Consider the following 12,576-nt stretch of genomic DNA (forward strand, 5'->3'; position numbering starts at 1 on the left):
ATCAGAAACATAAAATTTTACCAATACCAAAGAAAATAACAAATAAATAACATAGACATAGTATCTTAAATGTCATGGAAGAATATCCATAATAGAAAAAAAGTTTACTATTATATTAGAATGGCAAAAATGTGTTTTCTACTTCTGGTCTAAAATTGCTTACAACAATCCAGCAATTGCACTACTAGGTATTTACCCAAAGATACAAAAATACTGATTCAAAGGGATACATCCTCCCCAATGTTTATAGCAGCATTATCTACAATAGCCAAACTATGGAAAGAGTCCAAATGTCCATCAACTGATGAAAGAATAAAGAATGGGTGGTATATATATGCAATGGAATATTACTCAGCCATAAAAAGGATGAAATCTTGCCATTTGCAATGATGTGGATGGAGCTAGAGAGTATTATGCTAAGCAAAATAAGTCAGTCAGAGAAAAACAAATACCAATACGATTTCACGCATATGTAGATTTGAAGAAACAAAATAGATGAGCACAGCGGGGAGAAAAGGAGAGGCAAACCTGAAAACAGATTCTTAACTATAGAGAACAGAGAGTTGCTGGAGGGGAGATGCGCGGTGGGATGAGGTTAAATAGGTGCTGGATATTAAGGAAGGCACTTGTGATGAGCACCGGGTGTTATATGTAAGTGATGAATCACTAAATTCTACACCTGAAAATAATATTACACTGTGATAACTAACTGGAATTTAAACAAAAACTTGAAAAGGAGGCACACCTGGGTGGCTCAGTCAGTTAAGCGTCTGCCTTCGGCTCAGGTCATGATCCCAGGGTCATGGGATCGAGTCCTGCATTGGGCTCCTTGCTCAGCGGGGAGCCTACTTCCCCCTCTGCCTCTACCCCTCCCCCTGCTTGTGCTCTCTCTCTCTCTGACAAATAGATAAAATCTTCAAAAAATTTTTTTTCTTTTTCTTTCTTGTGATGAGAACTTTCAAGATCTACTCTCCGGGCAACATTCAAATATGCACCTACAATACTGTTGACTATAGTTAGCATGCAGCACACCACATCTCCTTGACCTATTCATTTCATACCTTGAAGTCTGTACCTCCCAAGCCCCTTCACCCATTTCATCCTTCCCCCCCAACCCCCTCACTCCTGGCAACCACCATTCTATTCTCCATATCCATGACTTTCGTTTTTTTTGTTTCTTAGATTCCACATATAAGTGAAATCATACAGTAGTTGCCTTTCTCTGATTTACTTCACTTAGCATAGTGACCTCTAGGTCCATCCATGTTGTCATAAATGGCAAGATCTCATTCTTTTCTATGGCTGAGTAATATTCCATTGTGTATATATACCACACCTTCTTTATCCATCCATCTGTGGACATTTAGGTTGTTTCTATATGTTGCCTATTGTAAATAATGCTGCAATGAACATAGGGGTGAATATATCTTTTCAGATTACTGTTTTTATTTCCTTTCAGTAAATACCCAGAGATGGAATTACTGGATCATACGTGATTGTAATTTTTTGAGACACCTCTGTTTTCCATAGTGGCTGCACCAACTGACATTCCCACAAATAATGCACAAGGGTTCCCTTTTCTTCACAACCTTGCCAACACCTGTTATTTCTTGGCATACTGATAACAGCTAGTCTAACAGGTGTGACATGACATCTCATTGTGGTTTTGACTTGCATTTCCCTGATGATTAGTGATGTTGAGCATCTTTTCCTGTGCCTGTTGGCCATCTGTATGTCTCCTTTGGAAAAATGTCTATTCAGATCCTCTGCCCATTTTTAATTAGATTGTTTGTTTATTTGCTATTGAGTCATAGGAGTTCTTTATATTTTTTGAATACTAACTCCTTATTGGATATATGATTTGCAAATATTTTCTCCCATTCTGTAGGCTGCCTTTTCATTTTGTTGATGGTTTCCTTTGCTTTTTAGTTTGATGTAGTCCCACTTGTTTATTTTTGCTTTTAGAGTCTGATACATAGTAGCCTCTTATGATCCACTGTATTTGTGGTGTCAGTTGTAACAGATTATTGGTATAAGAATAGACACCTCGATCAATGGAAGAGAATAGAGAGCCCAGAAATAAACCTATGCATATATATTCAACTAATTTACAACACAGGATGCAAGAATATACAATGGGAATTAGGACAGCCTCTTTAATAAACAGTGTTGGGAAAACTGAATAGCTACATGCAAAAGAATGAAACTAGACTGCTCATCTTAAGCATACACAAAAATCAACTCTAAATGGATTAAAGACTAGAATGTAAGACTTGAAACCATAAAACTAGAAGAAAACATAGGCTGTAAGCCTTCTGACATTGGTCTTGGCAATGCTTTTTGGATGTAACTGCTCTTTCATTTCTGATTTTATTTAAACTCTCTATTTTTTTTCCTTGGTGAGTCTAGCTAAAGGTTGATCAATTTTGTTTATCTTTTCGAAGAACTAGCTTTTAGTTTCATTGATCTTTTCTATTATCTTTTTAGTCTGTTTCATTTCCACTCTGATCTTTGTTATTTCCTTCCTTCTACCACCTTTGGTTTTGTTTGCTCTTTTTCTAGCTTCTTTAAGTATAAAGTTAAATTATTTGAGAATTTTCTTATTTCTTTAGGTAGGCCTGAATCCCTATAAACTTCCCTCTTACAACTACTTTTGCTGAATCATATAGATTCTGTAAGTTATAGTTCCATTTTCATTTGTCTCAAGGTATTTTTTTATTTCTTCTTTGATTTTTTTGATTGACCCATTGGTCAATAGCATGTTGTTTAATCTCTGTATGATTTTCTAACCCTTTCTCTCTCTTTTCTCCTTCTGGGACCCTTACAATGCTAATGTTGTTCCACTTTATGTTGTCCCATAGGTTCCTTAAGCTAGCTTCATTTTTTTAAAATTCTTTTTTTCCTTTTTATTGCTCTGAGTGAGTTCCACTGCCCTGTCTTCTTGATCACCCACCAATCATTTCTTCTGCTTCATCTAGTCTGCTGTTGAACACCCTCAAGAATATTTTTCAGTTCAGTTATTGTATTCTTCAGTTCCATGGCTTCAGTTGGTACTTTCTTATATATTCTCTTTGTTGAAGTTCTCACTGTATTCATTCATTCTTCTCCCAAGTTTGGTGAACATCTTTTGACTATTACTTTGAGACCACAAGCATAGACCCTGCTGACCTCTAGACCAGGCAATCTGGCAGTGTCCCCTGGGTGACAGTTGCAAAAACTGGGGCTTCAGACCAGTGTATAAGCTCCTTTCTGAGAGGTCCTTGCAATTTGTAGAGAGACTGAGGGAAGGCAGAAAGATGGCATCCCCCAGGCTATATTCCTTGAGAGCACCTTTGTAGCCTCTAGATGTGTGGCAGACCTGAAGTCTGCCCCTTGGGCTGAAGTGGCAGGACAAGTAAATAGGCTTTTTTCACAAATAGACTGGGGGTGTGTTTTAGTCTGCTGTCTGCGCAGTGCCCTGAGGGTAACAGCCTACCATGAACTGTCTCTCCATTCATTATAGTCCTAGGGAACCCAGGAACACAAGCATGCCTACCCATGGTATCACAGTAGAGGAAGAGTGCAAAAATGGCACCCACCAGCACCTCTGTCCCCAGGGAGAGTCCCAACAGTCCCCTGCCTGTTGTATCCAGCAGATGCTTTAAGGTTAGAAAACAAATCTTCTTCACATATAGTCTAGGCACTTTTCAAACTGCTGCTTTTGTGCTGGTTCCCAGGGCAAGTGAGTCTGCACACAAGCCCTTTAAGAGAAATATCTCAGTTCTCTACAGCCTTTTGGGTCTCCTGGATGTGATTGGTTTTCAAAGCTAGATGTTTGGGGAGCTCATCTCTTCATTGCAGGTCCCAGGGGTTGGGGTGCCTGATGTGGAGTATAAACCCCTCATTCATCAAGGAAGTTCCAGATTTGTGAGATTCTTCCCAACTGTGGGTTGCCGCTCTGGCAGTTGGGTTTTTGGTGAAACCATCCATATGTGGCCCTTTCACTGTTCTGTTGTGAAGTAGCTATTCAGCTAGTTCTCAGGTCTTTTTCAGAGGGAATTTTTCCATATGTAGCTGTAGATTTGGTAGGTCTGAGGGAGGAGGTGAGCTCAGGATCTTCCTACACCACCATTTGACCACCCCCCTCAACATTTCCTATTATATCTGTTTTCTTAAACTTGTACAGTTCAGCAATTTATTTCCCCTGTTTAGAACAGATAACTCCTTAATCTTACAGATTGTATTTTGAGAGTTTCCCCTCCACTCTTAATAGCTACACAGTTGGAGGGGCGCCTGGGTGGCTCAGTCGTTAAGCGTCTGCCTTCGGCTCAGGTCATGGTCCCAGGGTCCTGGGATCGAGCCCCGCATCGGGCTCCCCGCTCTGCGGGAAGCCTGCTTCTCCCTCTCCCACTCCCCCTGCTTGTGTTCCCTCTCTGGCTGTCTTTCTCTCTCTGTCAAATAAATAAAATCTTTAAAAAAAAAAAAAAAATAGCTACACAGTTGGAGACTGGTGGATAAGAAGCAGTCTTTTGATAACTGAACATGATAAACATATCAATTCTTAATCCTCTCAAAGAACAGGTCAAATAATTCAGTTTCCTACACAACGTATATAATAAGCAGCCTCTACATATTATTTTTGGTAATCAATGTTAATCAGTGTGTTTGCTAGTAGGATAATGTGTCATATTACTTGGTAATACCTCTGACCCAGATAAAGAGTTAAGCTGATTATAGGACATACATTCATTTGCCTAATTTATTCAACAAATGTTGATTTGGTGCCTGCAGTAGGTACTAAGCTGAAAGCAAATTTACATAAAAAACAAAATAATGTGGAGCAAAAAGATATCCACCTCCCAGGAGCTTGTGTCAACATTACCCCAACACAACAGCACTTGTGGGCCTTAAGATCTAATAAGTTACACACCCTATATCTATGAGAACAAAGCATTTTCCATGGAAACTGATATTTTGCAATTAACCAGGAACTTCTAAATGCTAATAACCATTCTTCAAAAGTAATCCCTGAAGTGGAAAAAAAATAGTAATTTCTGCAAAGAAAACCCAGTGTTATATATATATTATATTATTGTATATATATTATATATAAATATTATTTTGTTTATTATATTATTATACATTATATTATTATATTACATTATTATATAAAAATAAACTATTATATATAAATATATATAATTAATTCAACTTAATAATATGAGGTCAACTCTAAAACTATGCTTGAAAAATATAATATATAAAAAAGTTTTCTTGCAATATAGAACTCAATGCTTTTACCAAATTCTCTGATCTGGGCAATACAGTTGATGATGCTTTTATAAACAAAGAAATAGGACATTAAAGAAAACTAATGTCTTTTAGGATGCCAGCACAGTTTGCAGCACCAGTGTGTTAATGAACTCCAGACCAAGTAACTGTCAATGGGGTAATGATGATTCCCAACTATATGCTAGCTGAACCATTAAATGGTATGTCATCTGTAAGTTATGAATGATAAAGATATAAGAAAACATGATCCCAATTATCACTTGTGAAAAAGGATGATAGCTATAATTTACCTCTACTTGAATGAGAGGTCATAAGCCTACTACAAATAACAGTAAAATACCTACACAGCTGCTAACTAATGTGGCACAATTATAAACAGGATGGACAAAACTGAAAAACTAAAAGCACAGCTAAAACAAAGGTACAACCTCAAAGGAAATGATATTGCCAGGTTTATGATAAGCATCAAACTGACTTAGAACACAGAAACATCATTGCTATTTTAATTATGTTCGTAAAAAGGTTTCCAAATTTCATCAAGAGAGATGAGGCAGATCTTCAGTCCCAAGCAAACTTGTATTAGTTTGAAGAGATTACTGAGCTCATCAAAGTTAGCCTTTTCCAACACACACAGCAAAAGTACCTTTTTCAAATATGAAAAATTATCAACATAAACTATATGAATGTTTTTATGTTGTTAAGCTAGCTAAAATGAGTTAGTACTTGAGAAATTTGTAAATCCATTTGAAATTTAGGTCCTTATAGATCTAGTACAATAAAAAAAAAAATCCTAACATGCCTATGAAATAAAATCCTAATTGTGAAAGATCTTTGTCCCACAACATAAACATTCCTTCAGCATGGTAGGCTTTCTTAGCCTTGGTTCATTTCCATTTGGGATTCATTTTGTTCAGTATCATAAACATTCAGTGTAATACAGAACATATTATAATGTGACCACTATTTATGATTTACTTACTGTCATCCACTGGTACTTGTTAGCTCAAAATGTCTTCCAAGGAGAGATATACATAATAGATATTAGCTCAGGTTAGATTAGCAAGCCTGACGACACATAACACACACACTTCAGTGTCAGATATATGTTGAAAAAAAACTATTATGCCTTAAATTTCCTAAAAACTCTTATATTGCTAAGATGGGATCACCACGTGAACTAGACACATATTCCTTCCGGATAATGAAAGTGAGAAGGATATCTGCCTTCCACCGAAGGATACTATAAATATCCCTTTCAGAGACGCAAACTATCTGCTCCTTTGAAGTAAATATCCCCATGTAGTCCTCTATTTTCAGCTTCAAACAGGAGTCTTTGATGTCATTCTGCTACCCTGATAATTCCACTCCTGGTCTCAAATCTCTCTTGTCTGGTCAATTTTGATTTATACTAATTCAACTCCAGTAAACCTCAAAAGTAGTGGCATCTTAGGGGCATTTTAATTTCACTTTAACCAAGTGATAAAACCAAAATTAAATACAACAAACTCCTAAAGGCTTAGGCAAACCCCATAGGTACCTTATATTTATAGTACCAGATTAATAGTTTTGATATTTAAACATAGTGTTTGTAATCTACTTAAGTAAAGGGCCCAAAAGACACACTTCACTTTCTAAAACTGTTCCTCTCTATCAGCCTCTTTCTCTAAGTCTTATCTGGTTCATTCAGAAATCTCTAACAGCAATAATTTAATACCTTATCACATGACATCATACGAGGTGAACTTTCAACATAGTTTCAAATAAAGAAAAGCAATTGACCACTCTTAGAAAACAACTTCAAGGGGCACCTGGGTGGCTCAGTCAGTTAAGCGTCTGCCTTCAGCTCAGGTCATGATCCCAGGGTTCTGGGATTGAGCCTGCTTCTCCCTCTCCCTCTGTGTGCCGCTCCCCCTGCTTGTACTCTCTCTCTCTGTCAAATAAATAAAATCTTAAAAAAAAAAAATTCACTAATCACAGTCAGAGAGACATTAAGAAGCAATTGCAAAGTACAGTAATACATGCAGAAAATATACACTTTTTCTCAACACATCTGTAGTATTCATTTGGTTAGTCTCTTCCACTTAAGAGCCCAGTCTCTTCATTTGATGTATGAGGTTAAACTGTAAAATTCTGAATAATTTGAACCCAATTTGGAAAAAAAAATGTTTTACCTATATACTATAAAATAAGGTTTTATTTGTCACAATGGTCATGCTGTGGGCCCCCATCAAATTTATAGTAGAGAATGGCAAGGAACATTTTCTCCCAGAAAGATAATTTGAAAACCTAGTTCTCTGTCTTGAACATCACCTTCAGTTTATCCTTCAGACCCACCATAACCATAACCATTGCAACCCACACCTGTACTCTCAGGCCTCTTTCTCTGCTCTTCTTTTTCATTTTTCATAGCTCTTATAATTTTCTAAATGATAAACAAATACGTTTACTGTCAATCATTCTTTTCTAGAATGTAAGCTCCAGAGGGAAGGGATCTTTGTCTATCTTGTTCACTGACATATCCTAAATACCTGAACAGAACCTGATGGAAAGTAATCACTCAATATTTGTTGAATGAATGAGTGAATCCACATTGAGAATTCAGAACAAAATATTTCTGGAGTCAGATTTCAGTTTCATTTATACAGTTAACAAATATCTACTGTGCTCTGAATATGCGGGAGACAGAGCATACACATACAAATACGTATTATCAGACAGTGATAAGTGCTAAAAAGCTAAAGACAACAGGGTAAGAGGTTGGAAAGAGAAAGCAGTGGCTATTTTAAACGACATGAGTCACCTCTCTGAAGTGATGGCAATTGTTTTGAGCCTTGGATTAAGGTAGGTGCCATACATACATGGGTGGAGGGGGAAAATGAGCTTTGAGCATAGAGAAAATAGCAAATGTCTAGCCCCTAGGGTGTAGGAACACTTGGTAAGCCCAGCAAGCCCAATGAGGCCAGCATGATGGAAGCGGGGTGTGCAAGAATGTATCATTCCAATTGCCTTTACCTGCTACTTAATAACATATATATATATATATATATACTGCCTAATGCCCCGGGAAATAGAGGTTACCTTTCAGCTAGAGTACTCTAGCTTCAGTTTATCCTTCAGACCCACCATAACCATAACCATAACCATTGCAACCCACACCTGTACTCTCAGGCCTCTTTCTCTGCTCTTCTTTTTCATTTTTCATAGCTCTTATAATTTTCTAAATGATAAACAAATACGTTTACTGTCAATCATTCTTTTCTAGAATGTAAGCTCCAGAGGGAAGGGATTCTCTGATAGTAAGTGCTTCTATTCCAGCCCACAAATGTCTGTATCAGCACATCATAGAAGATTACAAGGCACAGTAATGACATTGTTAAAAACCGCTCCAAGTAGCCTCAGGAGTCACCAAACTGACTTTAACCCAGTACCACTGCGCAGGAAGATGTAAAGCCAAGTTTGAACTTGGTACTAGAAGGGTGTAAAGCCAGGAGGCTCAATAAACATTAAACAGTGACGGCCATTCTAAGTCTGGGGGAAAGAGCGTCGTCCCAAAGCAGTTTGTGAACTCTACCACGTTCATTCAGCTCTAAGGCCAAGCCGCCAAGAGCGGTAGGAGGCAGCTCCATGACATGCATTTTGTGACAGTCCTGGACTCGCACTGCTCCGACATTTTATGTAACTTCCCAAAGAACAAAAACAAAAAGTTCGCTCTGAACTCGCCTTCCAACTCAGGCCAAGGCGGAGCACTTGGAAAGTTTTCAGCGTCTGAAAACCTCTATTTCCGGGGCTGAGCAGAGCAATACCTTCCTGCTTAAAGGTTTATGGTGATTCCTCCCATCCCTCCACAGCAGCTTCACCTAGCTTAGCCAAACTTTCTGTGCTGTCCCTCGACAGCAGGACCCAAGGTCGATGGCAGCATACTGAGCTAGCGAGCAGGTTCGGGGCCGGGAGCTAGGTGAGTGGGTTTTCAGGTCACCAGCCTCGGGTCGAGGCGGCCGAAATGAAAACAGCAGCAGCCTACGCGGAGCGAAGAACGGGGAGAGAAAGAGAAACTCTGAGGCAGGCACCACCCCCGCAACCCGGGGCGACGCCCTGCCTCGCATGCGGGAGGCGCGGAAGCCTCCGGAGTGGCGAGGCGAGCCGCGAGCCGCGACCCTCGGCCGTAGCACCACATCCGCCAGGAGGCTCGCGCACGCGCAGCGCCGCCTGGGCCCGCGGCCTTGGGGGAGGGGGAAACAATCGCAGAGTCGCGCGCCCAGCCCCCGCCAGCGGGTTTGCGCACGCGCGGCGACGCCTCGGCCCTAGGCCTGGGCGGGGGTGTAACCCCCGGGGGCTGCTCGTCAGCCGTCGCTGTGTCCCGGAGCTCGGACTGAGAGGGCGGGGAGAAATGGCCCGTTGCGGGGGAATCTGAGAGTGGCCGGCTTCGAGTCCGGCGTCCCCTCTTGACTTCCTACGCCATCCTGTACCCTTACCTCAGCGCAGGCCCGAGCCGCATCCGCTCCGCCCTCTGGGTCGCCGTTACTGCTCGGTCGGGGGCCCGGCGCAGCGACGAGTTGGCGCCTCCCCCTGAAGCCGCCCGGTCTCAGCGGGTTGCGCTCGGGTGCCAGGCCGGGGATGGGAAGGGAGGGGAGCGCACTCGAGGGGAGGGGGCCGGCGACGGCGCCTCGCCCCTCCTCCTCTCGCCCGGCTGCCCGCTGCCGCCCCCGCCCCTTGCCCGCCGACTCCCCCTCTTCTCGGAGCGAACCCCAGGACTGCGCCCCGCCTCGCCCGCTGGGCCCATCTCCGTCCTGTGGGACACCCCCACTTTCTCCAGGATTCTGGGCCCCAGAGGCTTGAGAATTTGGAGATGGAAGGGTGAGGCGAGTGTATGGTGCTGTGGGCAACCTTTTCTACGGTCCGTGTCCCCTCGCCTGTCTCTGCTTTTTCTTGTGGTCCCTCCATCAGGAAGCTCAAATCCGGTCTTCACACGGTTTCCCCCTGCTTTTCGTCTCACTGCTGTGGGGCCGAAGTCCTGTACGCTCCTAATACGAATGTTGAAATAATGAGTGATTTGTCTTGAGGGGGTGACCTGAGTTACCTTGGGACCAAGGTCTTCTGGAACAACCGCACTATCCCTTTACTAATTTAATAATTTTTTGTATTACACTACACTTCTGTTGGCCTTGGTAGGTTTTAGTAAAATGCACCACGGCTTTATAATGTGCAATAATTTCTTCCACTTTACTACACTTAACGTTGACCTGAGTGGGTTTTGGTAAAATGCTTCACAAGTACTGTTACTAGCTGTTCCTATGAGGTAAGCTGAATGCTTTTACATTGGTTTTTAAATGAGGACACAGGTTCAACGTTTAAGTGACTTGCCAAAAAGTAGCACAGCCAGATAGACTGAGGTGACAACCCACAGTGACCATGTCGGTGTTGTTTGGTCTGGCCTTTGTCATTCATTGGGAAAACATCCTTCCAGAATGTCTAGGTGTTTTTATTGCAGTTGCTGTAGTTGGCAGACATTTATGTCTATTATCACAGGATAGTCCATTAAAACCCAGAAAGAGGCTTGCATTTACTTGACTTTGTAGGTTATAAGCAGGGCAGGAGTCTTACATGCATGGCATTGCCTAAGACAAGCTTTTCCCCTAAAACAGTTACCCTTTGGCCTTTTAATATAAAAAGTAACATAACCATAATTGAAAGGACAGCTTGGGTTTTTTATTTGAAAAGTTTAATTAGAAGGAACTCCTTTGAAAGTATTTATCTAAGGGAGAAGGTGGTCAGACTAAGGAAGGTAGTGAGATAAGGTGGGGTTATTACTAAACATACCTTCCTTTTACTATCTGTGATTTTTATATCTCACTAGATTGTGAAACTCTTGAGAGCACAGATCATGCCTTATTTCTGTACCATAAAATGCTTAATAAATGTGGAATCAAATTACACTGATTAAATGCCCTTTAGCTCCTCAAATATGCTTCCATACTTCATTAAGAGACCTAAACATAAGCATTAATCCATGGTTGGTTTACTCTCATTTTGGATTGTTTGTGCCAATTCTCCTGGGCTTGACTGCCTGGATAAACTGACCTCTTAAGAGCGGTTGATGCCTAATCCAAAAAGGCTTTAAGTCACCTTTTCTTATACCCTGATCAGCTGTCTCCTTCCTCTCCTTGTGGTAAAGCTGCATAATACTGAGTCTGCATAAAAAATCCACTGACTTAATTTTTCTGTTCAGGAAAAGGCTTTTCCTCTGATCACCACCAAAGCTAAAATCCATCATTAAACAAGTTTAGAGTCAGTTCATTAGACAGGAACTGTTTCTAATTCAAACACTCAAGTTCTCCTGCCACCTTTTTCCTTTATCCAGACTATTTTGTATTTAAGGCATTTTAAGAGTCACAATTTAAAGAGCAAAGTTATAGAAAACCACTTTCATACAGAATGTAATGCATAATTTACAAATCAACCTCTATAGTAATTCTTTCTCTAAAGGTATAATACTCCTTTACAAATTAGTATTTTAAGATTTAGATATTTTTAAAATAACTTTAATACCTTAAATATACCTTTTGGGGCGCCTGGGTGGCTCAGTCGTTAAGCGTCTGCCTTTGGCTCAGGTCATGATCCCAGGGTCCTGGGATCGAGCCCCGCATCGGGTTCCCTGTTCTGCGGGAAGCCTGCTTCTCCCTCTCCCACGCCCCCTGCTTGTGTTCCCTCTCTCGCTGTGTCTCTCTCTGTCAAATAAATAAATCAAATCTTTAAATATATATATATATATATATATATATATATATATATACACCTTTTTAAATACTTTTTAAAGGTCCTGAAGTTCCCTTAGGACTTTTGAAAGGTACTTAGATGATTTCTAAATGATAAAAAACAAGACCTAGCATAGACTTTCTCCAGATTCCACCATAAATCCTATTGCTAATGGAGAACTTTTGTTAAGATGTGATTATAGCAAGAATGATCAGAAAAGAGGATTCAACAGGTATAGTCCCAAAATATAGAAGAGGAAATTTCCTGTAACAAATCTAACCTCTAGAGCAGTTGGGAAGAAGCTTTTAGAATATCTCTATTTTTATCTAAATTAAGAAATCATGGTGCCTGGGTGGCTCAGTTGGTTAAGCGACTGCCTTCGGCTCAGGTCGTGATCCTGGAGTCCCAGGATCGAGCCCCGCATCGGGCTCCCTGCTCAGCGGGGCGTCTGCTTCTCCCTCTGACCCTCCCCCCTCTCACGCTCTCTCTCTCATTCTCTCTCTCTCTCAAATAAATAAAATCTTTAAAAAAAAAAAGAAATCAAACTTTACT

At 40.7% G+C, this 12,576-nt stretch overlaps 1 protein-coding gene and 1 pseudogene across 14 annotated transcripts in view; one reads left to right on the forward strand and one right to left on the reverse strand.

Moving 5' to 3' along the window:
- RCBTB2 (RCC1 and BTB domain containing protein 2) overlaps positions 1–12,576 on the reverse strand; it is a 54,264-nt gene that overhangs the window by 33,838 nt on the left and 7,850 nt on the right. For 3 of the 13 annotated variants that reach the window (XM_036099279.2, XM_036099309.2, XM_036099252.2), the window contains exon 1: positions 9,744–9,936. The exons of 1 other annotated variant lie outside the window; for it this stretch is intronic. The gene's annotated coding sequence lies outside the window, so the exon portion shown is untranslated. Of the gene's footprint in view, positions 1–6,250; positions 6,284–8,349; positions 8,369–9,074; positions 9,094–9,128; positions 9,268–9,743; positions 9,939–12,576 lie in introns of those variants that run through there. 9 more of the 13 variants (XM_036099314.2, XM_078070377.1, XM_036099299.2 and 6 more) reach the window with 6 other exon arrangements.
- Positions 9,122–12,576, forward strand: part of LOC144381576 (cytochrome c oxidase subunit 7C, mitochondrial pseudogene) — a 29,279-nt pseudogene continuing 25,824 nt past the window's right edge. The window contains exon 1 of the transcript XR_013446966.1: positions 9,122–9,226. The product of XR_013446966.1 is annotated as a cytochrome c oxidase subunit 7C, mitochondrial pseudogene (transcript). The remainder of the gene's footprint in view (positions 9,227–12,576) is intronic.

The sequence above is a fragment of the Halichoerus grypus genome, chromosome 4, assembly GCF_964656455.1.
Source record: "Halichoerus grypus chromosome 4, mHalGry1.hap1.1, whole genome shotgun sequence".
NCBI classification, from domain to species: domain Eukaryota; kingdom Metazoa; phylum Chordata; class Mammalia; order Carnivora; family Phocidae; genus Halichoerus; species Halichoerus grypus.